Here is a 15151-nt window from a genome sequence, read left to right on the forward strand (position 1 = left end):
ATGATGCAGTTTCAGAAGCCAAGACCTTCATCCCTTATCCCTAAAAGATTTTGGGTCCCATCTGTTTAAGGGGGAATGATAGGGTGCTTGAGCGCTTGTGCTTGGACCCCTATTCCAAGATCACATTTTCCCTAACCTCAAAACACTATCTCTGATGGTTTTATCCCCAACCCAAAGACATTATGGCTAGCAATAACTCATTAGTTAACCAGTAAGACAAACTACCTTTCCGCCGAGTTACAAGTGGGTCCCAGTAAAACAATCTTTCCCCATCACAAGAACAAGCTGACCTCTGAAGAAATTCTTTTGGAAAAACAGGACTATCTTGCAACCACAGAATTATCATGTATTGATTCCTGGAAGTTACCATATTTAATCCAGAGGTCAAGTTATACACATCAGCTCTCAAAGCTGTCTTGCTACAGGTGTAACAGACTGTAATGCCAAGCAAAGGCAACTTCCCAAGGTTCAAAATACCAGCATAGGCACTCTCCATTTTATTCAGTGAAAAATTAAGAACAGAGAAAATCAAAATATAGCATAATTCAAAATATAGCATTCACCAAGTATAACTCAATAATCTCCAAGTACTACTCCACCCCTGGGCATTCATTTAGTCAATCCCAAAGACCCTCTTCTAAGTACTACTCCACCCCTAGGCTGTACATTGATTTAGTCAACCACAAAGCCCCTCTTCTCAAATGGAGATTAATTTCCAATCATAAGTAAAGTACATTCATTTGGTCAATCACAGAGCACAAAAAAGTCAAAAGTTCCCCACCCTTGGATCACAATTGAATCTACCCCAGAGTTACAACAAGCTTAAGCACAATATTTAATACCCAAAGAAAAGTCTTTTTTTCATCTTGACCCAAGGCAAGTTCTCAGCAATCTTTGTTCCTGGGGAGACAAAGCTTAGCAAGGCTACAAAAGACATTGCCAGTGTCTTCATTAATTCATTCTCTGTCTGCAGAACAATTCTAGGACCCCTGAAAACATTAGCAAAACCCTCTTCCAGGATTTCTGTAAACATACAACAAGAAAATCCTTCTTCAGGGCTTCTGAACCAACAGCAAGGTTCCAGTACCTCTGCAACAACAGCATTGGCCTTCACCAATGGGCACAATTCACTCTCTGCAGAACAGTCTCAGGAGCTCTGAACCAACAGCCAAGTTCCAGAACCTCTGCAACAACAGCACTGTCCTTCACCAGTGGACAGAATTCACTCTCTGTCTGCAGAACAGTCTCAGGAGTTCTGAACCAACAGCAAGGTTCCAGAACCTCTGCAACAACAGCACTGTCTTTCACCAGTGAACAAATCTGGCAAAACAACATCAAAACAGACAAAGTACCAGCATAACAGCCATGTCTCCTCAGTACTTGGCAGCTCTGGGTGGCAGCTCTCAAAAGTCCTGGGCAATTCAAACTGGCCCTCAGCAATCCTCTCCATCTCTCTCTGCTTCCAAGATGCTGCTTCCAAAAAGTTCTTTTGCCTCTCTCTTTGCTTGTGTCTCTCTAAATTTACGTCACCAGCTCCTCCCAGTTCAGCACTCTCCTTTCACATCAACAAGTCCATCCCACAAGTGGGATTCACAAGCTCTGGGTTTTAACACAATCCAAAAACTAAGCCAATACATGGGGATCTTTAAATTCCATTACTATTACACAGACAAAAAATGCACCCCTGAGGAATCCCTTCCCCTGGTTTCCAGTAGTGAATGACGCCTATGGCCAAGGTGGTAAATTATCACCTAATTAGCATATCTGCCAGATAATCTACTTTTCCTATATAAGCTTTAGCATCATTTCTCTTAAGTTGCAAGTTCCTTAAGGAGCTCTTCCCACTGTAATATAATAATAATAGCCTTTGCCAACTTGACTTGAAGAATGCTTGAGTCCATGAATTCATTCCAGATCACCTTGTCTAGTACTCTGGGTTTTTTTTTTTTGGGGGGGGGGTCCCTGAACCTCTCAAACTGCATTGTACTCACAGGGGTTGTTATTTGTCCTTCGTTCTCAAAGAGGACCATGACATCAGGGAGGTGATACCATGACAAGCAAGTGAATTGGATTTAAGTGAGGGAGGGCTAATACAAAGTCACCAGCCTCACTTTCTCCTCCAGAGCCATCTGGGTCCAGCGGCCAGATCTACATCCTCTGTGAAAGATGAATTCAAGAGAGAAGAGGCTGGGTTCAAGAAGGCAAGGGCTAAAGAGGGGCTGAATTGGGATGGTTGTAGTATGAGTAAAGAAAAGTGTACAGATTGAGAAAAGTTATGAAAGTAAAATCAACAAGACTTGGCAACTGATTGTATATGGGAGAAAAATGAGAGTGGTGTGTCAATGATGACTGCTAGGATGAAATCCTGGGTGACTAAAAATATGGTGGTACCCTCAAAAGAAATAGGGAAGCTAGGAGGAGGAGTGGGTTTAGGATAAAAGATAATGAGTTGTGTTTCAGCCATACTAGGGTTAAAATGCATATGGGACGTACAAATGGTGATGTCCAAAAAGCAATTGGAGATGCAAGGCTGGAACTCAGGAGGAAAAAGGCTGGGTTTGTAGATTTAAAGATCATCTCTATGTGGGTAATGAGGTCACCAAGAGAAAGAATGAAGAGGAAAAGAAGAGGGCGTAGGGCAGAGCCCTGGGGTATACCCACTTATTGGGATTGGGACATGGCTGATGATCCCACAAAGGAGACCAAGAAAGATACATTGAGTCACCTACAGAAGTAGGAAGAGAACCAGAGAAGTTGTAATGAAAACGCAGGTAAGAGAGAGTTTTCATAAGGAGAGAGTGGCTAACAATGGCAAATACTTTGGAGAGGTCAAGTAGAATGAGAAAACAGATAGCAGTAAATGAGGGAGGAACCAGATAGTAAAGACACCCGATATACTACTTGGTACAAAGGAAAAGGGATAGAAGACAAGACAAGAGAAAAAGATTGGGTATGTATCTAATGCTCAAGCAGATAAACCAGCAATAAAACTCATAAAAAGAGAAGGAAAATGGACAAATAATTCCAAAAATGGTACTATGTGATGTACTAATTAGTAAAGTAAATTGACCCCAAAAGTTGTAATGAAAAAAAATAAAATTGCTAAATAAATTATCCACCATCCCCCCAAAAAATTACACTAAGAAACCTTAGTACGATTTTTTGTTTAAAAAAAAAAGCAAGAAAATAAAGAAAGAAATTAGGGCAAAATTTAGGGCAAAAACCAGAAGTCATAGATGAAGTCAACAAGACAAATAGGGGAAATAATCATTTTTAAATACCACAGAGAATCTCCTCAAACCAGAAGATAGTAGTCTAAAGGTATGTTAAGAAAGCTCATACTCTTTCTCTCAGAGATTCCTTTGCTAGACATATACTCCAACAGGACAAAAATACAAAGGGCCAAAATATGCATAGTAGAAGTTTTTGTAATAGCAAAGAATTGGAAATAAATTGAATGCCTATCGATTGGGGACTGACTAAATAAATTTGTGTTAGATTCTCCAGAATATTACTGTAGTATTAAAAAAATGATGAATACAAAGAATACAGGAAGACATGGGAAATAATCAGCAAATATTTGATATGCAAAATAAAATAGGCATAACAAGGAAAATAATATACACTATGATTACAACACTGTAAACAGAAAGAAGAACGATAAAAATAAAAATCGAACACAAATTATGACTAAACTTGGTCCCTACTATATGGAATAGGGAATGAATCTCCGGACCAGGAACACTTGAATTCAAATTCTGCCTCTGAAACATATTGACTCTTCAACTGTGGGCAAGTGATTCAATGCTCTAAGCCAGGGGCAGGAACCTGCTCTAAGCAAATCCTCCCTAAGTTTCAGGGCAGGTACTGACCTGCATTGGTAGAGAGAGTTTCCTCATTCCAGAGTTTTCTAAAGCAATGAAGTCATGGTTCAATCCCTATCCCTGAGCTGGATCCCCAAGAAGAGCTAGGAAAGTGTACTTCTCTCCCTGGTTTGAGGGTGGAGAGGGGAAACAACGTATGGTAACATTGCATATGCTGTCAGAAAGTTAATTTGTTCAGTTTTCTGGAACTCCTTTTTCTTTCTTTTTTTTATATTAGGCTGGCCCTCCAGTAGGAAAAACATAAATAAAAAACAACAGATATAAATGAAAATGAATAATGAAAAGAGAAAACAGAAGGGAGCATGGTATTTGACCGAGAAAGCCTTGAGAGAAGAGAAACACAACAAAGGGAAAGTACAATTAGTAAGAAGAAAAGACTAAGCAATGAATCCAATGCTCTCATGCTTCTAGGAAAGATCAAGATGGTTAATAAACTTTCTTACTGGTTGAGGGCAAAAAGGATAACAAAAACATGGAAGAGCAAAAAATATTTCAGGGGTTAAAGTTCTAAGATATTTAAAAGAAGAAAAATAATCATTTTTAATATTAATATGCTATAGACTATAACCTGTAGTTCTTCATAAGTAAATATAGATTTCCAAGAGTGGGGAGTGGGCAGGTAGCATAGAAAGAAGTGACTCGGGAAAGACAAGAGATTGGGACGGAGAGGAGGGAAAGGGAGCAAAAGTGGAGTTCTATACTAAGAGGAAGAAATGACAGTATAGAGTGAAAATCAAGGTGCATTCCCACAGATATGGTAGGAAGTAATAGGGTCCTCATAATGGTTTTTTGTGTGGGGAAAGTCAAACTCAAATGACTCTCTTTTTCAAAAGAAAGATTGTGCTTCCCAAATCCACATCCTTTCCCAAGAGAGGAAGTATCTGGGCCACTGGAGCTAACCAGTATGAAAGGCCAGTGAACAGAAGGCTTCCTGATCAGCATAGATTTGGGGCTAGAAAGGACCTTGCGGGTTATGTAGTTGAACCCTCTCATTTTATTGACCTGGAAACTGAAAGGCCTAGAAAGACTAAGTGACTTGCCCCTAATCACATAATTAAGTACATAACTAGGGTTGGAACTCAGGTCCTCTGACTTACAATCCAGAACTCTTTTCAATGTATCATGTTTCCTTTTAATTTAATACTTCTGAGAGTGAGGGTCTTCAGAAGGACCATCCAAAACCCCCCACAAATTTTAATCTATCTAGATGTCTAGATAGTTCTAGAGATAGCTGTAGACAAGAGACAAATCTTCATATATGCAAATGCATTGTGATATCATCAGTTTTGGAGTTCCAACGATGAAAGTGTCAATCCATCCATGCCTCACTAGGTGGTCCAACCAACATGCTGGAAGCCTTCCTTAATTTCTCCCCAAATTGTGAAGGTGAGCATTCTGGCTTTCCACCTGTCAACCAATGCTTGTGACCAGCATCTCTCCATATCCATCTCCCTCTCTCTGTCTCTTTCGTATATATGTATGCATGCATGCATATATACCATACACATATATACATGTGTGTGCATATATGTGTGTATGTATGTTTGTGTGTGTATATATACAGATACATCTGCATGTACTTATCTACATAGTATCTATAGGTATACATATCTACATGTATGCCTACATATGTATATATGTATGCCTATTATATATTATATGTGCATACCTATTATATTCTATATATCTTCATATAATATTATAGGTATATATTACATATTATATACATATATACCTGTACATACATTAATAATACGGGATAGTTAGGTGGTGCCATGAATAGAGTGCCAGACCAGGAGTCAGGAAGACTCATCTTCCCAAGTTCAAATCTGGCCTCAAATACTTCCTAGCTGTGTAATCCTGGGCAAGTCACTTAACCTTGTTTGCCTCAGTTTCTGCATCTATAAAATGAGCTGGAGAAGGAAATGGCAAATCACTCCAGTATCTCTGCCAAGAAAGCCCCAAAAGGGGTCATGAAGAGTCAGACAGCTCAATAATAAACAACAAAAGTAATCCTAAGAATTATAACCTTAAATATGAATGGATTAAGTTCACACAAGAAAATGAAGGAGAATAGTAGGATAGATAAGAAAACAAAGTCCGTCAGCTTACTACATATAAGAAACTTGCTTTAAAAATATTCACACAGATTGAAAATGAGAAGCTAGAATAAAATGTACTTGCATAGAGTGATTAAAAAAATAGAAGTTATAATTGTCATCGGAATATACTACAATCCACCTAAACAGAAGGAGGAAAGAGATGAGGAAGATATAAAAGAAAAGATTCCAAGCCTGGCCTGAGTGTATGTTGAGTAGTGGGGAAGCGGGGGAAGAGGCATCTCCTGAAACTCTCTTGATCAAAGCAAAGCAACTAATAATTTCTTGTCTTGCCTGAATGATCATTTCAGTCACCACCAAGGAAGAGGAATCTGTTCTGCTTTTCTTCAAGGAGCAACTAGGGACTGGAACAGAAAGGATTGGAACCTTGGAGGGAAGTTACCACTCCATTTTTGAGGAGTCAGTCAATAAACATTTATTAAGCACCTCCTTATGTGCTAGGCACTGTGGAGGACATTAAAAAGGACAAGAAAGTCAGGCATAGTCTCAAATGCAGCCTGGATTTTAAGCAGATTTCAAAGGGTTTAGAGCACAGAAGAAAGGCAGGATCCCATATCCTCCAATTCTACAAGGAAAGTCAGCCCAGGAGATACAAGTAATTCTCAAGAAAGAAACTCTGAAAGCACAAAAGGAAACAATTTTGATGTTAAGGAAAGGAGGGAGTTCCCTAAAGAGATTGGTATGAGTGTATAGGGAACCCACTAAACAACTTGGGTATTTAAAAGACATACAGAAGAGGGAGGAAGGTCAGGAAAAGGATGATAAAAACAAAAGTAAGTCATAGTCCTATATACTTAGCATCAGGAAAACTAATGCTCAAATCACTTAATCAATAAGTATTTATTAATCACTTACAGCCAGGAACTGTGCCAAGTGCTGAGAGTACAAAGAGAAAGCATGAACTGTCCCTGTTCTCAAGGTCTTGCATTGTAATGTGGGACACCACATAGACATAAATCGGTCCACAGCATTGCGAAAACGGAACTTTAGAGTCAGAGGCCCCAGCAGCTGGAAAGAACAGCAAAGACTCCTACAGAGAGTAGTGCTTGAGCTCCGTCTTAAAGGAAGCCAAGTATTCTAAGAGCCTGAGATAAGGAAAGAGAATATTCCAGGGGTTGGAGAAAGTCAGGACTTAGGCTGAAAATAAATAAATAACCGAATGAATGAATGAATGATGGGACATGGACTGCTTGTTATGCAAGGTACAGCAAGTTGGCCAATGTGCCTGGATGGCAGGGTGAGAGGAGGGAAGGAACAGGTTAAAAGATGTATCAAGAGGCCAGATTGTAGGGCTTTAAAGGTCAAACAGAGTGTTTTATATTTGATCCTGGAGATGATAGGAATTTATTGAGTGAATGACTTGGGCCTGAATGAGGTCCAGTGAGAGTGACATGGCCAGACCCACTCTTAGGAAATTTTTTTTCTTTTTGGAGGGGGGAAGGCAGGGCAATTGGGGTTAAGTGACTTGCCCAAAGTCACACAGCTAGTAAGTATTAACTGTCTGAGGCCAGATTTCAGTCTTTCTGACTCCAGGCAGGTGCTCTATTCACTGCACCACCTAGCTGCCCCAGGAAAATCATTTTGGCAGCTGAGCAAAGGATGGACTGGAGTGGGGAGAGACTGGAGGGAGTCAGACCCACCAGCAGGTTATTGTCATAGGTGATGTGAAGCTGCAGCAGAATGGTGGAGAGGATGGGAAAGAAAGAAACACCTGGAACAGCTACTGGGCTTCTTGTGAACAGCAGATTGTGAGGTTTTGTTTTCTTATCCAATCAATCATTTCATTTCTTTTTGTTAGACTGTTGCATACATTCATATTTAAAGTTAGGAGATGTAGGTTTACATTTTCCTCCATTTGCTTTTAACATGTTTTTCCCCTAAATTAGGACTTTTTGGCTGTTGTTTTTCTTCCTCAATAGTCAATACTTTGTCTAGTTATTTTTGCCTAATCTACTTTAAGGCTGCCTAATTCCCAGAGACTCTCCCTCCAGCCCCCTCCAATTCCACTTCCTCATGAATAAACCCTTTCTCTCCTTTTGGAGTTGTACTTAGCTTATTCATTTCTTTTTCTTTCTTCCTTTGATCTAGTTATCTAATTCTCCTCCCTTCTATTTCCCATTCAGTTAAGTAGTCAAGTGGAATCACCCTTCTTTTTCTCCCTTTCAATTTCTTTAGATTTTTAAAAATTATCTTTGCCTTTTTCCAAAAAGGTTTTCTTTTCCTTGTTCTATTCATTAATTTTCTTCCCTATCTAATTTATTATCCTTATATTTGTTTATTACATATTTAGTCTCTATATTCCTGATAGATTAAAAATTTCTAAGGCACCTATTTTAAGTTCCCTCTTCCAAAGTTATACATGCTAGATATTATTATTAATAAAGTATTGGCTATTATTAAATAATAAAATATTATTATTAATATTAGTGATGATAATAATAGCTAATGTTGCTTTTATTATACCCATTTTACAGATAATAAAAAGAGCTAATCTTTCTTTGTATCATCAGCACTTGGCACAGCTCCTGGTGTAAGTGATTAATAAATACTTATTGATTAAGTGATTTGAGCATTAGTTTGAGCTTAGTGTCCTGCACTTTCCACCTTTAGCCACTGGACATTATCTTCATATCTCTGTAGTATGTCCTATCTAGGGTTCAAATGGCTCCTTCTCAGAAGGACCTACTAGATCCATGCTTATGGACATTTTGCCTCCTCTGCCCTCTTCCTGAAATGTGGCACTGTCCCATGTCCTCTGGCACATCCCAAAGGCTCCATCTCTCTTTGGCTCTTGTCATATCATCTCAGCTTAGACAGGTATCCATCAGACTCTGACAGACTCCCTCCTCTCCCCCTGTCCTCTAAGGCCTATAACCAGCTCGTACTTTTCTTGGAAGCTTTTGGTGCAGGAGTTCTGATTTCACTGTCTTCCTCCTGCTCCATGCTTTGATCATTTTTGTCTCCAAAATAGGAGTGTAAAGTTAGGTGACTCTGTTTATTTTGCTTCCTTTGCCTGCTCATGTTGCCACTCAATCAATTGACCCCTGGGCTTTTTGCCACAGTAGAACTCTGTCACCAGACAGGGGAGCTTCATCCCAAATGCTGGGGTTTTCTCAGCTGCCAGAGGTATTAGGTGGGTGCCCTCTCTGAAGCCTCCACATACTCTGGCAAGCTGGTCACACACCCCAGACTTCCACCCTAGACCGCAATCCAGATCCAAGTAGATTAAAGCAAGAGTGATTACCCCTCAGACTGGTTGCTTGGTCCCCCTACACTCTGAAGGCCAGGAGCTGAAGCTGCCACATGGGGGTGGCTGCAACGCATTGGCGCCTCAGCTGCTTCTCACCCCGGGGACAAAGGCCAACTGCACTCCCAACTACTGGATCACAAAGTCCACACTGCACTGACCTCTCACTTTGTCCTTCCCATCTATGTGTTGATAATTCTGGAAACTGCCATACCTTCTGGTCATTTGAAGTCCCTCCAGCCAGTAGTTGGTCAGGCCTGCCCTGGGGCTGAAACCTCAGACTCCTGCTGGGCCAGGGTCAGCTCCCAGAGTGCTGTGCTGGCTACTTGCTGCCAGCCTGATGGGCTGTCCTCAGTGGGAGGTTAGCTTTTTTGTGTCATTTTGTGGTTTCTGTAGCTCCAAAGTTCATTCAGAGTCCCCTTCTACATAAATTGGGGAGGTGGAAGTTGGAGTGCAGTGGAAGTCCTGTTTCTACTCCACCATCTTGACTCTGCCCCCCCCTGCTGTTTTTCAGATACAGAAACTAGATCCCAGGAAAGTTAAGCAATTTGTTCGACATCACATAGGTTATGAAAAGCATAATCAGGATTTAAGCCAAGGTCTGCTGACTACACACCCAGGACTCTAGTCACTTTACCAGTCTGCCTCTGCCTTCCTAAAATGCATTTCCCTCTACTCCTGTCCTAAGGAAGGGGGCACATTTACTAACCTTTTGCTGAAGTGTTATTTACTTAAGGTGAGCAGAATTTCAGCCACCGTGGCAGACTTTTAGGGGAGGATGCTCTTGGGGGAAGGACATCCTTTCAATAATCCTACATCTTTCCTTATACAGGCCTCTTCCCTCCTACCTCCACCCCAACTCTAAGCTCTTTGGATTATGAAGCCATGGCAAGATGTCATGGTTCAGAAGTTATGAAGTTATTATAAGAAGCACTTACCAAATACCAGGAACCAGCACAACACAAATGCTATCTTCATCTTGTTGACTGTGGGGAAAGGAGAAATGGGTTGGTGGGGACAGGGAAGGAAGGTGGAGTGGAAAAAACCCATTACCTTTCAATCATCCCTTCAGACCAGATCATGCTATTTAAGTCACCTCCCACCTGACCCTATGCCACCCCTTTCTGAGAGGGCCCTGAATTTCCTGCTACTTTCCTCCTCAGGTTCAGCCCTCACCAGGGTCTTTCACAGGCTCAGTTCCAATATGGACCCCCTGTCTTCTAGGAAGGTAGTCCCTACCCACACCATGCCCCTCATAATGAATGCTCTTCACCCATAAGTTCTTTTCACCACCTCAAACTAAACAGTGTGACCCAAGTAACACTGAAGGTAAAGAAAATTCTGCTTGTCACAGATGAGAGCTCTTTGTTGAGCCTGATGCATTTTTAAGCCTTCTGCCTGGTTCCCTCCAGGTCCTGTGACATGTCCTTATTTCAAAACTGAGTAAGGCTTCCTCTCTTCATCTTCTTTCTCCTCCCTCCTTTATGGAAGTCATTAATTCTAAGTTAGCATTGTACCCAGAGCCACACTGTGGCATATCAAGAAGGATCCTAAGATTCACAGTTGAAAGGAACCTTGGATATTAATTAATCAAATTCTCTTATTTTAGATAAGGAAACTGAGATCCAAATTTGGCAGAAGTTCCTGAGGTCCTGGTAGTAGGAAGGTAGGAGAGATTTCCCTGGCTTCTCCATGTCTAAGAGTCAGACCATGCCCAGATGTTAGCAACCAAGGCCTTAGGGCCAAGTACCCTTCCCCCCATAAGAAAGCCACACCCCTGAGTACCATGTCCCGAGAATCGGCCGACTGAGAAATGTTCCAGTACCAGATGTCCTAACCGCAGAAGTCTCAGTTGCTACAACCGCAGAACGGTTGCTACAACCGCAGAAGTTTCGGTTGTTACCCATGGAAACCTCCCTCCCTCCCCCCTTTCTCTGCTTCCTCATCCCCCAAGAGCATATATGTTTTGCTTTAGCATAATAAAATCAGACCTTGACACAAACTCGCTTGGTCTCACTCTTTCTTTCCCACCCATTCCTTTGCAGGCTGGGTCCTCCTCGGCCCCACGAGTGAACTAGTCCCGGTGGACGGGACACCTAGATGCCCTGACTCCCATATAACTGAAACTCTGGATCCCAGAGACATTCTCAAGGTCCTAAACTTCAATGGTCCAGGAAAGCTGACTCCTCTGCTTATGAATGTAGGGCCCTATGAATGTAGAGGTCTGTAGCACCAATGCACCCACAATCATGATAAAGACCATGACTATAAATGTCATATGACATTCAATCACAAAATATACCAGATTCTCCAAGTAGAGGACAGAACTGAAGCATTTATTTAGATACCAGAAAACCAAATCCTAAAACCAGTAAGTCAATTCCATCATGGTACCAAAGATATTCAGAAGACATAATAACAATGAGAGCCACACCATCTCTCAGCCTTCCCACAAACCAACACAAGATCAATGTCTAATTACTAGCCTATCTGACTCCTTGCCTGAGCATCTTTTCTCACCCACTGTCTTGCTAGCTCTGACCACTAGCTTCCTGTAGGCTCGCTTCCCTTCAGCAAACTTCACCTACCACAGGCGCCATGTGACTACATTCAGCCTAATAGGGGGCAGAGTTTATTTTCAAAGCAGGGGAGGTCTTCAAACTCCCCTAGGTCTATTAAGGGGTAGGGAAGATCTTCAAATTCCCATTCCCATTCCCATTACAAAGTACTATCTTCTCCCACACTTTCTTTCTTTCTTTATGTTTTCTTCCCCAATCTCCTGGCCCACCGCAACCCCAATATTTCTGATTAGAATGGTGGTGCTCATCTGGAAATACTTGGACAGAGGACATTTGGGAGGAAAGAACCAAGGGCAAAAGGGATGGAAGAAACAGAAAGCAAAAATGAGATCCCAGATGAAGAAGGTATCTTATCTGACTCATCACAGAATGGAAAGCTATGTCAAACAAGGAAGAAAGCATGGGACTGGCTCCTGAGGGCTACATGGTTATGATAATAACAACTTTCAAGATCAACAGAGACAGTCAGGCTGCTAAGTAAACTGTGGCCCATGGGACTGGAGAATCCATGGGCTAGGCTGGTCTTTCAGAAAACTTCCAGAGTTCCTTTCAGCCCCACAATATGGAGCTCATCTCCCCAATCCCTTTTAGGAAGTGAGGAAGCACTTGAGTAACATCTGGGATGCTCAGGAACCAGCCAAAAGCAATGACTTCTCTCTAGTCTGAAAGGAGAAGCCAAGCAAGGCATCATGGAAACACAACTTGGTTTGCAGTGAAAAGAGTTGGATTTGAGTCCCTGCTCTGTCAATAACCAGCTGTGTGACCCTGATCAGCCCCATCAGCTCTCTGAGCCTCAGTTTCCTCACCTGCAAAACAAAAGGGTCAAATTAGATGACCTTCAAGGTCCCTTTCAGCTCCAAATCCTGGGATCTATAATCATCCTTCTCAATAGCGTTTCATCCTTCACTCTCTCCCCCGTAGCTCATCCTACCCCATTTACAGTCTGCCCTTCACAGTATGGGTAGCCTGCACAAGAAATTCCACTCACCTGAGGTCCTTCTTCCTGGGGATGAGAAGCCTAAGTGAAAGCAGGTCCCAAGATTCTTCCTGCTGGGACTGAATCTCTTTTATAGTGGCCATTATACCACTATCTTCCATCCTTCTTCCCATAGCATTGACAGTGCCAAATACAGCTTTGGCTATGTCTCTTCTATGTAACAAACCTCCTTCCTCTCTTGCCAGGTCCCCTGCAGGTGTTTCACATGCAAGACCAACTGTTTCCCAAAAGTATATCATATTGGTTTTCCTGGGAAAGGACCAATGAAAGATAAATCCAGGGTCAGGAAGTTGTTTCTGATTCTGGACTCCTTGGCATACTTGAATATTCCCAATATTCTCTTTTCTGGAATTGAAGCACTGTTTCTGGAAACATGGGGAGTCAGAGGTTCTTGCCCCTCCCTAATATCTGCACAAACATACAATTTGTACCTCGTTAAGTTCAAGCCCCCTCATGAAAAGGGATTCCCTCATATCTTACTTACCAACTTAATTACTCTTATTTACTCTTTATCTCTTACTTATCAGCTTAAGTCCTCTGCCTTGGCATCTTGGGGACAAATATAATTATGGTAAATTAGATTCTGGCTCACAAGTGTAGGAGTTTCCAGAAAAATGAGGGGTAAAAAAAAGAAAGTATTCAATTCACAATATGAATCAGCTTATGGGACAAGTAATTTCTTCCTACAAACAAAGGCATGGTAAACATAAAAGATTTGACAGACTATATTAACAGAACAATTAGGATGGAATTCAATATCATAACATATAACTGCTGTTACAATCTTCTAGGAAGCTGATACTTAAACATGATCAGAATATACGACAATTTCCAGGCCTACTAATTAGTCATCTTAACTTTCACTCCATCTCCTGACTGCCTTGACAAGATGCCTAGATGCCTAGAAAAATGGCCAGACTTGAGCTAGTCCTTGGTATCAACCCCTCTGATTTAGAAACTTCCCCTGCCATCAGTTAGCTCCAAGCTGATGAGATTCCATGTGCCTAGACCTCTCAAACTCACAAGGGTGCTTCCAAACCTGGACACACCTATCTTGGGCACCCATTCACCTAAGATCAAGAGACAGCAAACACAAAAGAGGTGAAGGCTATACCAGGGACTCAAGTACAGGCTTGTCTAAGCAGGATATGTCTCATGGCCACATGGAAGTCAGGGAGAGACTCTTGGGAACTATCTCAAAATAGTCCTCTCCAACTTTGCTGCCACAAGGTAAGGGGGTGGGGTGAAGGGGGAAAGTTAGAGCAATCCCTTCTGTGCATGCACTGAGTCATCAACCTCTCTGCCTCAACAGTCACTGAAGAGACTCTTTTCCACCTAGGTACAAGCCCCTCCATGATAATCCAAGTCACTCATGGCTGAAGGCTGACTCCAAAGCTACCTCTTGGTCATCCAGAACCAGTGATGACAAGTTAAGGCCCTTGTTACCCCTGAAGAGCAACCGAAAAAGCACCTGCCAAAGGGACGTGCAATGTTTACCTATTGTGACTTACCTCAAGGGCCATAGCTTCTATTAGAGGGGAAACCATTCTCAGTGAATAGTTAAATTAAATATGGAATCTTGTCAGCCAGCCGCAGTTTAGGGACTGAGATAAGTCACCCTAAGGGCCTTAAAGGATAAAACTCCCTCAGCCTGGGAGTGTAAAATATGAACACATAATTTATAGCTGTGTATTCACATATACATATTTCCATATGTCATGTTGTGACTGCAACATGCAACAAACAAAACCAGAGGAAAAATTATGGAAAAAAGAAAATGAAAATAGTATGCTTTGAACTGCATTCAGGCTCTACCAGTTCTTTCTCTGGAGATTGGTAGCATTTTCCATCATGAGTCTTTTGGAATTCTTAGATCACTGTATTGGGAGGAGAGTTAAGTCCATCATAGTCAATTGTTGCACGATGTTGCTGCTGTTATTGTGTACAATGTTCTCCTGGTTCTGTTCACTTCACTCAATATTAGTTCATGTAAGTCTTTTCAGGTTTTTCTGAAGTCTGCCTGCTCATCATTTCTTATAGCACAATAGTATTCCATTACATTCATATACCATAATTTGTTTAGTCATTCCTCAGTTGAGGGGAATCCCCTTGATTTCCAATTCTTTGCCACCACCAAAAGAGCTGCTATAAATATTTTATATATGTAGGTATATAGGTCCTTTCCCCTTTTTTATGATCTCTTTGGGATAGTAGCAGCAGCAGCAGTAGTAATAGTGGTAGTAGTAGTAGTAGTAGTTGTAGTAGTAGTAGTAGTAGTAGTAGTAGTAGTAGTAGTAGTAGTAGTAGTAGTAGTAGTAGTAGTA

At 41.4% G+C, this 15151-nt stretch overlaps 1 protein-coding gene across 3 annotated transcripts in view; it reads left to right on the forward strand.

Moving 5' to 3' along the window:
* The window catches only part of LOC138154507 (basic phospholipase A2 RVV-VD-like), a 51733-nt gene that overhangs the window by 18376 nt on the left and 18206 nt on the right, over positions 1-15151 (forward strand). For 2 of the 3 annotated variants that reach the window (XR_011166619.1, XM_069079363.1), the window contains one exon: positions 10084-10183. The exons of the other annotated variant lie outside the window; for it this stretch is intronic. The gene's annotated coding sequence lies outside the window, so the exon portion shown is untranslated. Of the gene's footprint in view, positions 1-10083; positions 10184-15151 lie in introns of those variants that run through there. 3 annotated transcript variants of the gene reach the window in all.

The sequence above is a fragment of the Petaurus breviceps genome, unplaced genomic scaffold (assembly GCF_028583685.1).
Source record: "Petaurus breviceps papuanus isolate PSGF00001 unplaced genomic scaffold, PetGlider_PUasm1.0 91041, whole genome shotgun sequence".
NCBI lineage: Eukaryota > Metazoa > Chordata > Mammalia > Diprotodontia > Petauridae > Petaurus > Petaurus breviceps.